The sequence below is a fragment of the Camelus dromedarius genome, chromosome 22 (assembly GCF_036321535.1).
Source record: "Camelus dromedarius isolate mCamDro1 chromosome 22, mCamDro1.pat, whole genome shotgun sequence".
Taxonomy (NCBI): domain Eukaryota; kingdom Metazoa; phylum Chordata; class Mammalia; order Artiodactyla; family Camelidae; genus Camelus; species Camelus dromedarius.
The window spans coordinates 12,549,853-12,564,259 of NC_087457.1; the positions used below are offsets into that span (position 1 = coordinate 12,549,853).

At 44.9% G+C, this 14,407-nt stretch overlaps 1 long non-coding RNA gene across 1 annotated transcript; it reads left to right on the forward strand.

The window, feature by feature from the left end:
• Nucleotides 1-532: 532 nt before the first annotated feature.
• Nucleotides 533-8,034, forward strand: LOC135318847 (uncharacterized). Its single transcript, XR_010377230.1, has 3 exons — nucleotides 533-992; nucleotides 4,172-4,252; nucleotides 7,585-8,034. It is a non-coding gene; the product is annotated as an uncharacterized LOC135318847 (long non-coding RNA).
• The last annotated feature ends 6,373 nt before the right edge of the window (nucleotides 8,035-14,407 follow it).

Below are 14,407 nucleotides of genomic sequence, written 5' to 3' on the forward strand. Positions count from 1 at the left end.
AAAAATTGCTTTCAAATGAAATGTTTTAGAAAAACACGGAGGCATGGAGAGGTAGCGACTCCGAGATGAATTATATAGGCCAATGGGAGGGGGAGGGTTGAGGTGGGAAGGGTCTGAACCAGGCAGAGCAGTGGGGTGGAGAGGAGGTCAGAAGTGGGAGGCCTGGGAAAGCAGCGCAGTTTGAGGGGTTGAGTGTGTAGAGTGGGGGAAGGGGCGCAGGAGCAGATGACTCCAAGGCTTTGGGGTTGCTTTTGCCTTAGACACGCTTTGGAAATGGGCGTATCTGGAGGGGAAATTAGAGGGGAAAAGAAGATACATTTATTTGGGGACCTCAAGGGTGTGGGATATCCACCCACAGAGCATGTGAGAGCATGCGGCAGAGTCTGGGCTGGAGAGGTAAACTGGAGATCTACAGAGATCCACCAGCTGAAACCGGCAGAGAGGGGATGGGTAACGCGGAGGAGCCCCGCAGAATCCCCAGGCGCAGGGGATGCTCAGAGGACTCAACCAACAAGCAGGCAGGAGAAAGGAAGCTGGGGAGCTGTGTCCTGGAGGCGGGTAATTAACAAAGTCAGATATCGCCGGGAGGTCAGAAAGGACAAAAACTAAGGGAAAAACCATGGGGTTTGGCCAGAAGAGAGTCACGAAGGCCTGGTTGAGACGTTTCAACAGAATTGCGGGGGCGGGAGGCAGCGTTAAAGGGAAGAGGAGATGGAGGCATGGAGCTCCGGCCACAGTGTGGAGGATTTTGGCAGCAACAGGAACAGGAAAGTCTGGAAATCAGCTAGCAATGAGGAGAGTCCAGCGTGAGTTTCTGAGTCTGTGTCTTGTCCGTATTCCAACCCAGCAGCTTCCGGCCGCCTCTCCACATCCCCCCGCCACAGTTTCCGCTGCTTATTTTTCAATCCCGAGTATTTCTTCAACCGCAGAGGACAGATGTGGCTTTAAATGATAAGCACTTCACCCAGAGCCTGGCACATAAGACGCCCTCAGTAAGTGTCACTGTTGTTTTTACTTGTATTCATTACGAGCCCTTAGGAACAAGATGTGCAAACAAAAAGGCAGAAAAGTACATGGGGAGAGGGAGTGTGGGGATGAGCTTAGGGAGCGGGATGTCTACCAGGGAAGCATTAGAAACATAATAGGCCATTTTTCTTTTTTTTCCTAACTCTATCTAACCTAACTAGAGATACTGTTTCTCTACAAGATGTCCTCAGGAGCCTGCGTTTTGCCAGTTGGCATGTAGCTTTGAGGCCCTTTTAAGGATTTCTTTCTGCATCTCATTCAGTCTGAGCCTTGGGTCTGGCCATGCCCCTGGGAACTGTGGAAGGGGACAAAGGACAACTCCTCTAGGGACGAGATTTGGGAAGAGAACCTGCAGAGAGGAAGTAACCAAATGCCCAACGTGTGAGCAGCCTGCCGCAAACACGAGCCAGGGAGAGAGGAACCCAAGAGTCCCAGCCTGCAGGGACATCACAGCTTGTCATCAACCAGGAGCACCTGGGCAGAGTCAAAAGCCCAGACGGGTCCATTGCAGGTAGAGGTAAAGGAACCCAGCAGGCTGAGGAGCAGAGGGGCCAGGCCCTACTTTCCTGTAGCAGGACAGCAAAGTTTATCCACGCTCCAGCAGGGCGGTGCAGAGAAGATGCAATTCATTTATTTTGTCTGTGACTCTGCTGGTCTTCACTCACTGGTTAGAAAGTGAAAAAATAACCACTTCTTCAACCCCATTTAAAGCTTCAATCACTTAAACAGTCCCTTTGGGTAAAGTTCAGTGTCTCATAGATTTAAAATATTCCTCCTCCTCCTTCTCACCCCAAGATAGCCTCTGGGGTGCAGAGAACGAGCTGCGTGTGGCTCACACGAGGAGAGCCTCAGAGGTCCAGGGAGCTCCCCTGTGTCTTCCTGGTTGCTACATGCCGTCCTGGCCTTCACAGTTGAAGGGAAGGCTGTTAACTTTGCAGCCTGGCCTCTCTTGGCTTGACCAGAGCTCCCAGCACTTCCAAACTGGATCCAAATTGATTCCAGAGTGAGCCTGGCACTCCCATGGCCGCATGCCCTTTAGAGGGCCATCTGTGACTGCCATCGGGTCCTGGTGCCCGGGTTCCACTCCGTAGCCCTGGTTAGAGTCACCCTTCTCTGTGATCATTCGTGTCTCTCTCCCAGTGATTTCTTTTCAGTTGCCCTGCCATTACAAAATTTGACTGTTTCATTGCTGAGTTTATTAACTGGGCTAAATGTCAACCTGGGAGGAAAAAAATCTACTCTTAAGGCGACCCAGAGCATGAGAAATGAGGTCCCAAATTCCTCTGCATTGACTACTGCTTCAGACCAAAGTGTTCGAACTGACCAGTTGTCTTGGCATCTGTTGGAGATGGCTTTTTTTTTTTTTTTTTTTTTTGCCAACCCCGAAAACCTGAGAGGTCTTCTATTTCCAACTCTCTCAACTCTGCACTCAATGAGAATGGAAAGTGTTGCATGTGGAAATTGCCAGGGCAACTGGGGGAAACGTTGCCAAAAGAGAAACTTTCCAGTTCTTTGCTTTCAAAATGTGCACGGGGCCATATGTCATGAGGTAATACAGCTTCCCTAAATGGGGGGGGGGGGAAGGGGCCAGCGCCAATGACAGCGGTGACCTGACAGTTGGCAAATACAGTTCTAGTCACTAGTCGGAGTCAAAAGAAGAATGGCTAAGAAAGAGCCAAAGAAGCAGCCATGAGGCATCAAAGAAACACAAAATGGAGGGAAGGCTGCCCTGGGGGCCAGAATTTCATTTTGTTTAGGAGAAGATGGGCTCGAAAGTGGTCCTGAAGCAGCAGTCGTCCTGATAACGGGTACCATCTGGAAATCAATGAGACTTAGATTTTGTTTTTTACAGATTTGTACTGAAAACTAGTTCCAGCCAGGGGATCTCAACTCTCAGGAGGATCCAGCAGGGCACTAAACTATAACCAATCATTTAGCAAAATCTGCAGTTGGAATGACAGACGAAACCTGTTGTCTTCTCCTCTGTATTTAAATCAAGAGATGAGGTCAGGCGTGATCCAGTGTGTAGAGATGTGATTGTCTGGTGATGCATTTTTAGCCATTTTTAACCCATAGAGACCAGCCTCAGAGACAGGCAGACCTTATCTTCCAGACCCTTCATCCCCTTCAAGTATCTACATCCTCACTCTGACCCCCTCTTCCCCTCTGTGCCCCTCACAGATCCCAGTGCTTGGAGGATAATGATTTAACGGATTTGTTAGCCTTCTTCCTCAACCACCCTACCTTCTCCCCACATTTGTATTTTAACAAGGTTTTTTGGAGATAATAATACCTCTAAAAGAGTTGTCTGAATTGTGAGAATTTTAGGCAGTAACCTGGTGGGCGCGGGGTGGGGCGAGGGGGGGTGAAGAGAGGGGGCTGCATGTTGAGATCTGGTGCACATGACCGTTCTGGGTTGAGGCTGGTGGTGACTTCCTTTGGCTGTGCCTCTCGTCTCCTTCCACATCCTGGCAGGTGGAGGAGGAATATCTGTGAAAATCTTGCTTTTCTGTACAGCACGCAGCATGAACTCGTCTTCACTGGTGGCCAAGAGCAATTAGTGCAGATTTCCCTGGGTAACCGGGTGAAAAACCAGCCCCATGCCTAATTCCCTGCCTGCATGTGCCTATTTCCAAACAAATTTCCCAGCCAGAACTCCCCAGCTTCTCGGAGAGCCCCCATGCCTGGTATCTTTCTCCGACCCTGCCCTGAACTGGGATTCAGCACAATCGCGATTCCATGGCTGCCCAGATGCACTTCGGTGCTTCCTGCTGCTCCACATTGGACTGTGGGTCATTCCCGTGCTAGGGAAGGTCACAGGCTTGTTAATCAGCTAGAAAGCAAAGACAGACAGGATGCAACTTTTCCTAGAAAGACACCAGTATGGTGTGATGTCAGTACTATTTCCAACTTTCAACACTGATTATGGCCACTACCCTCTCCTGCTTCCTGAGGACAACAGTTCAACATGACTTCTGGCACAATTAGAATAAACTGTTTTAGACAGAGTCAGTGTTAAGGGAGGGTATGTGCCTTAGAGCCACAAGGCACTGATTTTTTTCATTTGATTTCCAAGGGGGTGCTCGTGCAAAACTGCACTTGGGAACACACAGAATTTCCTAGTTTTTGTTTTCTTTGTATGCAGGGTGTGTTTGCACGATACTTCATTGTCAGCGAGCACTTTCACGTTCGCGATCTCATCTGAGTCTGACCAGAATCATTTGAGGTAGGTAAGGTGGGGGTCAGTCTTTCCCTTTGATGAATGAGAAAGCTGAAGCTCAGAGACCTCCCCCAGGAAGTGGTGAAAAGGCAGGACGAATCCCAGATTTCCAGAATCCTAGATCCTATTCCTATTGTATCAAACTGCCTTTCATTAAGACCCAGAGAGAACTGTGAGTTGGTCAAACCCTACCAAATCTGCTCAAAAGGACATGTGCCTTCTTTCTGTCTAGCATCCCCTTCCTTTGGGAGTTACCCCACCCCCAATCCTGTAGTATTCATTCCGTTTGGCTGTGCTGGAACCCACCATGCCCCTAACTGAAGATGTGGAGCTAAAGCCTGACCAGAGTATTCGGTCATCCTGGCCACTATGATTGGCTCAGGTATGAGCACGTGACTGAAGCTGGCCAATCACAGCCTTCTCTGTGCCTTTTGTTAAAGTGTTTGGGAAAGATGCAATCTTTCTTCCCATCCCTGCTGGCCTGAAGCAAGAGTCTGACTAGGAATGAAGACAAGCAGAGGGAACCAGAACTGAGAGATGGAGAGAGTCCTGATGTTATTATTTAAACCATTCATCCAGCTGTGCCTGAAACTCTTCAGTGAGCCAATAAATTCCTTTTTGGCTTAAGCCAATTGGAGTTGTGTTTATGACACTTGCAAATGAAAGGAGTTATTGACTAATAAAACTGCCGTTTCTGTCTTTCCCAGAATTAGGAAATTACCTCTTTAAAATTGTTTATTTATAGTGTGCTTTATCCCTTCCCACAGACAAAAAAATTCTGAAGCAGCTTATAAAAAATAAATGGGAAAAGTAGGCAATAAGCCAAAAAAATCAAAGGGAAGATTTAATACATGAAATACAAGTCATATGTATAAGTATAGCACAGTCTTTATACTAAGTTGACACAATTATTTTTTTAATTATAGTACCAAGTATTGTTGAGGGTGCTGAGAAATAGACACTGGTGCTGGAGAAATTATAAATTGGTGCAAGCTTTCTGGAGAGAAATTTTACAGTGTTTATTCCCAACCAGTGCTTGTCCATAACCAACAGTCTGGGTACATCAGAGGGAAATAATTAAATAAAAAGGAACGCATGCCTGTGATACCCTGAAGAACACACAGCAGAGCCTGCATGGACCATGATTTACAGACCTGCGAGCTAATAAATTGATGCTCTTTTTAAGCAATTAAGTTTGTGATACTTTGTTACATAGCAACAGAAAACAAACACAAGTATCAAGGATACAACAGTCTCAAAAAAAAAAAGGAAAGCCTGCAAATATTTAGTTATAAGAATGATTGTCATGATTACTAAAAATTGGAAAACCACTATGAATATCCAATGGTAAGCTGTGGGTCAAGAATAATAATAATTCCACCTATTGGAATATCATGTATTTACGAAAATAATGATGGGAACTTTTATTTAGTGACCTGGAATAATACATATTGTGGAATGGCTTTGGAGCAGCGTATATAAATTCTCCCTAGGCCACAGCAAGATTCAAATAAATTGTTTACTATCAACCCTGTGTTTTAAAAATCAAACAAACAAAAAACCTATTTATTGGTTGTAGTAATTTAAAAGGGAGAAATATGGAAGTGGCAAAAATCTGCCCTTCTCATCTCCCAATTTGGGCATTATTGCTTGGGTCAAATTCGGCTCTCCGTAAACATATGGTTAATTAACCCCTCTTGGACCATGTGGTAACTATACACTCTCCATGTCTCAAGATACTTGACTAGTATTGGGGGGTTATTTATTGACAATTGAGTCTCAAACATTATCTACTCTAGAACAGTGGTGGCCAAAATGCATATTTGCTCAAAACAATCTTTCTGTAAGAAGAGAATTTTAGAATTTCTCCTTATAGTTAATCTCTTTTTATTTTCTATTTCTGATATGTTTTATAATGCACACAGTATAACTGGCTGGTACGTAAGAACTAAGTTTACCAAGATTGCTAAAATGTTTTTGATGATAAAGATGTGTTCTGGTTACCTGTGGCTGTGTAACAAATAAATCAGAAACTCAGTGGCTTAAAACACCATTTAATTTTGTTCACAAGCTTGTGGATCAGAAACTTGTGAAGACCTCACCTGAGAAATTTATCTTTCGCCCAAATAGTACGAGTTGGAGCAGCTCAACTCCATCTAGAAAATCCATTTCCAAGATGAATTACTCACTTGATTGGCAAGCTGGGAGCTCAGCCAGGGCCGTTGGCTGTTCCCTACAGGGGAAGGGGGATGTGTTCGCTCTTTGCCATATGGCTTCCCCATTGGGCTCCTGGGGCTTCCTCATGAAATGGAGGCTGGATTCCAAGAGGGAATGTTCCAAGAGACAGGAAGCAGAAATTGTCAGCCTTTTAAGGCCTGGAGCAAGAAAATACCATTGTGTCATTTCCATCATATTCTACTGGGCAAAGCGGTCTAAGAGTCCACGCAAAGTTCAAGGCGTGGAGGCACAGCGGTCTGTCAAAGCATCCGTGGCCATCTTTGATCCCATACATGGTATGCAGCCACAAATGTCTGAAAAACCCTCATTTATATAAACAGAAAATGTACCAGCTGCTCCACCCCCAGGCTCAGCTCTCTTACATAAGAAATTCGTGGCCATCAGAAGTTGATCCGCTCCCACTGGTGCACCTGCCCAAAGCTGTTTTGTCAGTATCATCTGAGAAATGATGCTCAGGCTTTTCTCTTAAGGGCTTATTTACTCCAAAAGCATAGTCAGAAGAATATACGCAGGATAGTGGAGGGAAAAACATAATCTAACTCTCATCGGCACTACTGCTTTCTCTTGCTTAACAAAAGACTTTGACTAGAAGTAGAAATAAAGCATTTACCTGGTTAGGTGTTGGTGACCTGTAAAAAAATTTCTCTTCTACAATAGTATACTTTAAACCAAAATATATTGAATGTAAACCAAAATATATTGAATATTAACCTAAATATACTCAGAATGACTTTATGACCCAAAAGGCTATTGTGGTAACTGTGTTCTACCAGAAATTCCCCAGTGCACAGGAGGACACCTGCTTTTCCTTTCTCAGTCCATCAAGTAAAACAATCACAAACAGAACTTTAAGATTTCTGCTATATAACATAATATACTCTTGAGGAAGATAAAGTGGCTTACTGAACAGAATAAACCCATTTTTGTAAGAAAATGCATGTGAGAGAGACAAGAGTAAATTTTCCATCATTTATGATCCTAAATTCTGGCAATAAGAGAAGATCCTGAGAAAAATCTGTTGTTTTCCTGAGCAGGGTGATGGGTGAGGGTGCGAATTAGAAAAAGGGAAATAATAAGAAGGTTTTTTTTTTTTTTTCCAGGGGAAAAGGAAGAAATGTTGGAATGAGGCAAAAGCAGAGAGGATGACTTGTTTAAAAGTGTGGGTGGGAGATAATCTTCCTGTATGGGCAGCAGGGAATCTCCACCAGGATGCCACAAAACCTTCAGCAAAATCTACATTATTGGGCAACTCTTTTTTAAAATTTATTTTTATTGAGGTAACACTGATACACAGTAATATTTGTTTCATGTGTACAACATTATATTTTGACTTCTGTATACACTACAGTGTGCTCACCATCATAAATTTAGTTTCTGTCTGTCACCATTTAGTTGACTCCGTTTACCCATTTTGCCCTCTGCCTAACCTTGTCCCCTTTGGTAACCAGTATTCTGTCATCTATATTTATGTGTTTGTTTTTGTTGGTTTGGCTTATTCATTCATTTTGGGGTTTTTTGTTTGTTTGTATTCATTTTTTTCTGTTCCACATATGAGTAAAATCATACAGTATTTGCCTTTCTCTCTCTGACTTATTTCACTTAGGATAATATCCTCAGGTCCATTCATGTTGCTGTGAGTGGCAAGATTTCATCTTTTTTAATGGCTGAGTAATATTCCATTGTATGTATATGCATATGTGTGTGTATCACATCTTTTTTATTCATTTATCCACTGATGGGCACTTAGGTTGTTTCCATGTCTTGGCCATTGTAAACAATGCTGCAGTGAACATAGGGGTGCATGTATCTTTCTGAATTAGTGTTTTCATATTCTTTGGATAAACACCCAGAAGGCTAGCTGGATCATATGGTAGTTCTATTCTTAATTTTGGGGAGGAATCTCCATACTGTATTCCATAGTGGCTGCACCAATTTACATTCCACCAACAGTGTATGAGGGTTCCCTTTTTTCCACATCCTTGTCAGCTCTTTTTATTTTCTGTCTTTTTGATAACAGCCGATCTAACAAGTGTGAGGTCATATCTCATTGTGATTTTGATTTGCATTATCCTGATGGTTAGTGATGTTGAACATCTTTTCATGTGCCTGTTGGCCATCTGTATGTCTTCCTTGGGAAAAAGTCTATTCAGTCCCTCTGTGCATTTTAGTACAGAAATTGAAACAGTAATCAAAAAGCTCCTGTTGGGGGAGGGTATAGCTCAAGAGGTCGAGTGTGTGCTTGGCATGTATGAGGTCCTGGGTTCAATCCCTAGGGCTTCCTCTAAAAAAAAATAATAAACCTAATTACCACCTCCCCCTTCCAAAAAAAAAAAAATCCCACAACAAAACAAAACAAAAAAACTCCTGTGAAAAACTAAAGTCCAGGATCAGGTGGCTTTATAGGTAAATCCTACCAAACATTCAAAGACGATTTAATATCTATCCTTCAAAAACTTTTCCCAAAAAATTGAAGAGGGGGACTGCTTCCTAATTCATATTATGAGGCCAACATCACTCTGATGCCAAAGTCAGACAAAGACAACACACACAAAAAGAGAAAATTATAGGCCAGTATCTCCAATGACCATAGATGCAGAAATTCTCAACAAAATATTAGCAAACTGAATACAGTAATACATGAAAAAGGTCACATATTGTGATCAAGGAAGATTTCGTCCAGGGAGCCAAGGATGGTTCAACATCTACAAATTAATCGACAGGATAAACCACACTAATAAAATTAAGGATAAAAACCATTAGATCATCTCAATACAGCAGAAAAAGTATTTGACAAGATTCAATACCCATTGATAACAAAACTCTCAATAAAATGGGAATAGAAGGAATGTACCTCAACATAGTAAAGGCCATTTATGACAAACCCACAGCTAACATCATACTCAATGGTGCAAAGTTGGAAGTTACCCCTCTAAGATCAGGAACAAGACAAAGATGCCCACTCTTGCCACTCCTCTTCAACACAGTATGAGAAGCCCTGGCCTGAGAAATTAGGCAAGAAAAAGAAAGAAAAGCCATCAAAACTGGAAAGAAAGAAGTAAAACTGTCACCATTTGCAGATGACATGATTTTATATATAGAAAGTCCCAAAGAATTAAACCCCACTCAAAATAATAAACAAATAAAGAAAAGTTGCAGGAAACAAAATTAACACGCAAAAAATCTGTTGTGTTTGTATACACTCACAACGAGCTAGCAGAAAGAGAAATTAAGAAAACAATCCCACTTAAAATTGCAACAGAAAGAATGAAACACCTAGGAAGAAATTTAACCAAGGAGGTGAAAAACTTGTACACTGAGAACAGTAAGACACTGTTGAAAGAAATTGATGATGACACAAATAAATGGAAAGATATTCCGTGCTCACGGACTGGAAGAATTAACATTGTTGAAATGTCTATATTACCTAAAGAAATACTTTTTGGTGTTGGGAGTGCATTCTTTGGGGGAAAATTTGGGGTGATGTTGACATACACTGAAGGCAGATTCAGGCCAAGAACAAGAACAGCCCACGGAATTTCAAGTCACTTGTAACTCCAGAATGGAAGTCCAAGATATACACGCTCCAAATCATGACAGTTAATACCTCTGGAGAGTGGATTACAAATGATACTTATTTCATTCCCTCTTCATTTTTGTATTTTTACATTTTTCTTTTAGTTGTGTTGTTTAAAGGAAGTTGTTTGGAAACACACACGAGCTTTATAATCAGACAGACCTATGTTAGAACCCAGCTCCATGATGTCTTCAATTTGTGATTCCAGATGAGTTCCTTGAACTTTTAAAGCCTCAGTTTGCTCATTCGTATAAGAAAGATAATAACTGAACCTCACAGGTAGTTATGAGGATTAAATAAACTGATCTGTGTAAAGTTCTTCAAACAGCGCCTTTGAACTGAGTAGGCACACGATAAATGGTACCCATTGTCATTGTGGTCAGTAACCAACGTTTGCTGATGGTTCTCAGATCCTGAAGACGATCAGCTTTTTGTACTTACTGTGAGGAAGTTAAGGCAAGACATGGCTCTGTGTCTGTATCCTCCAAAGAGCCAGCAGAGGGAATTCCACCGAGTTTTATCCCGGCCATCATAGGTCACACAACATAATATCATCGTGAAGAAAACCCTTTTTGAGCACCTACTGTGTGCAGGTGATTTAAGTTCTCAGAAGTTAGACCCAGTCCACATGGTCTCCATCTCACAGCCAGGTCAATTCTGGCCACTAACGCTCCAGGGTCTCAACTCCTAATTAGAAACTTTCGGGGTAGGCGCTGCTTAGGATGGGCCCACATGTTCTTAATTCACAGTGAAGAATACACATTACATCTCAGGACTTCTACACTAGCCAGAGCGTTCTGATGTGGGCTTTGAGGGCCTTGGCGCTGTCACGTGACAGGCTGTTTGATGTGGTTTCTGTTCCAGTAAGTTAAACTCTGGCATCTCAGAACGGCCGCAGCCTGCCCGGCTAAAGATGAGTTCTGAGCACAGACTGAGGCTGAATCTGCATGCCTGCGGGTGGATGGGACCGCAAATGGCCATGGGGTTAATTAGCCGGAGGCTCTTACGACGCAGGGCCCCCCCTAGTCTTCAGGGTTTCCTTGCCGCTGCTGTATAGCTTGGCTATCAAAGACTGTGCTCCTCAAAACATTTTTGGTTTTTGACTTCTTCTGTGGGAGGAATAAAAAAAAAAAAAAAAAAAAAGAAGCTCTGAACCCTTCACGTCCCGGCGGGAGGCTACAGAACCAAGCTTATTGGGATTCACGAAACTTGTTGCTGCTCTGATGAGGCCTTCCCTGGGGCACTGGGTGTTTATTAGGTATATTAAGTAAATAAATAAGTCCTGCTTGAAACAAAAGCACGGGTCATGTGGCAGATATCTCCAGTGCTCACACTGTCTGGGTCTCCTCTCCTTCTAGAGACCAGGCTACCTGGCCCTCTGGGGTTTGGCGAGGCGGTAAGACTGGTTTAGTCCAATGGGATGTGAGGTTGAGTGACACCTGTCACTCCACAGCACTGAAGAGCAGGTGAGATGTCCAGTCTCTCTCTTCCCTGCCGAGGAGACCAAAGGAGTCACATGTTCTACATATTGCAGCTACAGACGGTGAGAGCCTCCATCAGCCTGGATCCTTGAGTGACGCGATGGAGTGGAATTTTCCCAGCACCTATACCCCCGACCCTTAACTTGCACCGGACATGTAGCATGCTCAGGAAATAAATTTTTTTGTGTGCTCAGCATTGGGGTCTGGGGCGAATCTGTTATCACAGCACAACCTAGCCTATCCTAACGAATCCAACCATCCCCTAAACATCGCGAACACAGAAAGCGGTTTGCAGGTCACCTGTGGGACCAGCCGCTGGGAGCTGGCCGAGGCTGTCTGCGGTGAAAGGCGAGAGAGGAGCAGTTTCAGGGAGGAGTAGCAGCCCAAATGATCAAGTTCAAGGGGCCGGGGACCCTGCTGTGGACGCTGGGATGGCTGGAGGAGGGCAGAGCTTCCAGTCTCTGGAGATGCTCACCCCAGACACGCCAGCCCAGGCCCAGGCCAGCCCAGCAGAGCAGCCCAAGCCCGGAGACAGGGCGCATTCCCAATAGACTGCGCATCAGGGCCTCTTTGGTTCAGAAGCTGTGTCAGTTGGTGGTGTGTTTTTAGGGCCCCAGAAAGCGAATAAGATTCCTAGGTCACTTGAGATGCACAGGATGTTTGACCACGATGAGATTTTACTTACTGGTCTGTATTGGTTTTCTCTGCATGGACCCCTGAGGGCCGATGATCCAAGTGGCAGTTAAGACCCACGCAGGCGGCGCCCACCTGAGGCTCCTGGAAATGCACCGTGAACGGCAAACGACCACTGTGAAAGGTAACTGCGCCGCTCTTTCCATTTCCACACCTGAAATGGCCCAACTGCCCTATCAAAAGCCAGGAACATTTCAGCCACCTGGACAGAGGGGAACCTGGAAAGAGAATGCAGAGAAGCTTTCCTCTCGTCATCACCGGTGACACGGTTGGTAGCGTCTGAAAGTCAGTGTCACCATCCACATTCTGCTCGGCCAGCCTGGAACGAGGTGGTGCTCAGCTGACAGCAGCGGAAGGATGCACGTGACCAAAGTCCTCATGGTGCCGGACTGCCTTCTTATTAGAAGTGGAAGAAGGAAGGCAGGGTGGTGGGCGAGTCCCTGGGCTGGGCCTGCCAAGAGCTGGTACTCCTGCATCAGCTTGACTTTGCAGAACTCGGCCCCTCCCAATCCCCTGGGAGTGCAGAGCCAGAGCTGGTACTCCTGTATCAGCTTGACTTTGATCCCCTGGGAGTGCAGAGCCAGGAGTCTGGCCACACTGAGGTGAAAGGGCTCACCGGGACCAAACTGGCTTTTGCTACTTTGCTGCCTAGCGGAGCCTTAACGCCAAAGTCTCTTAGAGTTCTTAATTTTTACAAGGTAATTATTTTCAGAGTCAAAAATGTAAAGTTTCCCTTACCGAAAACCTCCTGATGCAAGAGCGATGGGATCACGTTACAAGGCACTTCGGTCACTCTGCTGCTTCTGTCTAAATCCATTCTCCCCGGAGAGTGAAAACCACTGTTTCTTTCCCAGGTGCCTGCGGATCACAATAAAGACGTCGGCTGTGAATGTGGTGAATCCATTTGAACAGCGATAAATTCCAAATGCAAATATGCTTTTGTTTTGAATGTAATACGCTTAAAAAGAAAATGCCTGTGCTTTTAGAATAGAAGGCAGATTTCTGAACCTGCCTCCCCTGACCCCCTGATTAAATAAAGGATTTGGAGAGAGCGAACAGTGTCAGCTGAAAACCAGTGGCAAGAACCTAGTTAGTGGTTCCCTATCTTTTAATCTGCAATAACAGCACAAAAGCACTTTAATTAGGATTTCCAAATCTCACCTCGATACTCTGTGGAGGGAAAGAAAAAGCCCCACATTCTGAAATGTACCAGAGTTAGTTTTTATTTTTCAGGTGCTCTAAGAGTGTTTTATTCCCAAAGGTGGCTGATATGAGGATTCCTGGGAGCCAGAGAAGTAGAGCCCGAGGCCTGAGCCAGGCTCATCTATGCTTGTTGCCATAGGTCATGGGGAAGGAGGTCAAGGAAGGGCCTTGGTTTATGGAGCTGTGAGTTGCGCCTTGTGGGTGGAAAACAGCCCTGACTTCAGATTGGTCCCATGGCCGAGGCATATCACAATGGCTACACCAACTGGATCGAATATAGAAACTGACTAGCAAACGTCAGGCGGCTATTAGCAAGCAGCAGTTAGAATTCTCATCACCTCCAGTGAGCTTCTAAGCAAATGACTGTCCTCTCCAGAAAAATGAAAACTGCACAAATCAACAACGGAGCGAGAGGAGAGAGGAGGCTGGGTTGCAAAGGATCTCTTTCTAAAACGCCGGATGAAGGTGATGTTGACTCAGAATCTTTGCTTCATTCTGGTCCAAGGCCATCATAAAACTAAGTTCCGTGAAGGAAAACAAAGAGACGAGATGAGCAGACTCTAACAAGCTCACATAATGAGCGCCTCCCGCCTCCTCCTTGCTGCCTCAAGCGCCGTCCCCTGATTGAAGGGCGCCGTGAGCCCGGCTCCCACCTTGCCAGCCCCGAGCGCTGAGAGTGACGTGCGGAGAGGGAACATGCACCCTGGGCCGCAGGAGCAGTTTGAGGTCAAGTCAGGATTTGTTTCTGTCCTGCCTCTCAAAGCTTTGTTTTTCTATGAACCGTCCATACTAAAGACTCAGCATTGCTTGGGCAGGGGAGAGCTGGGGGCGGGTGCCTTCCGGGAGATTCATTGAGGATGGACAGTCACCGGGAAAGAGGAGGGCTTGGGCCTTTCCTAAAAGGACTGATGAGCACTGGAAATTCCCAGTTTAACCACTGACCAGGCTACTCCTCCCCTGGCCCACCACACC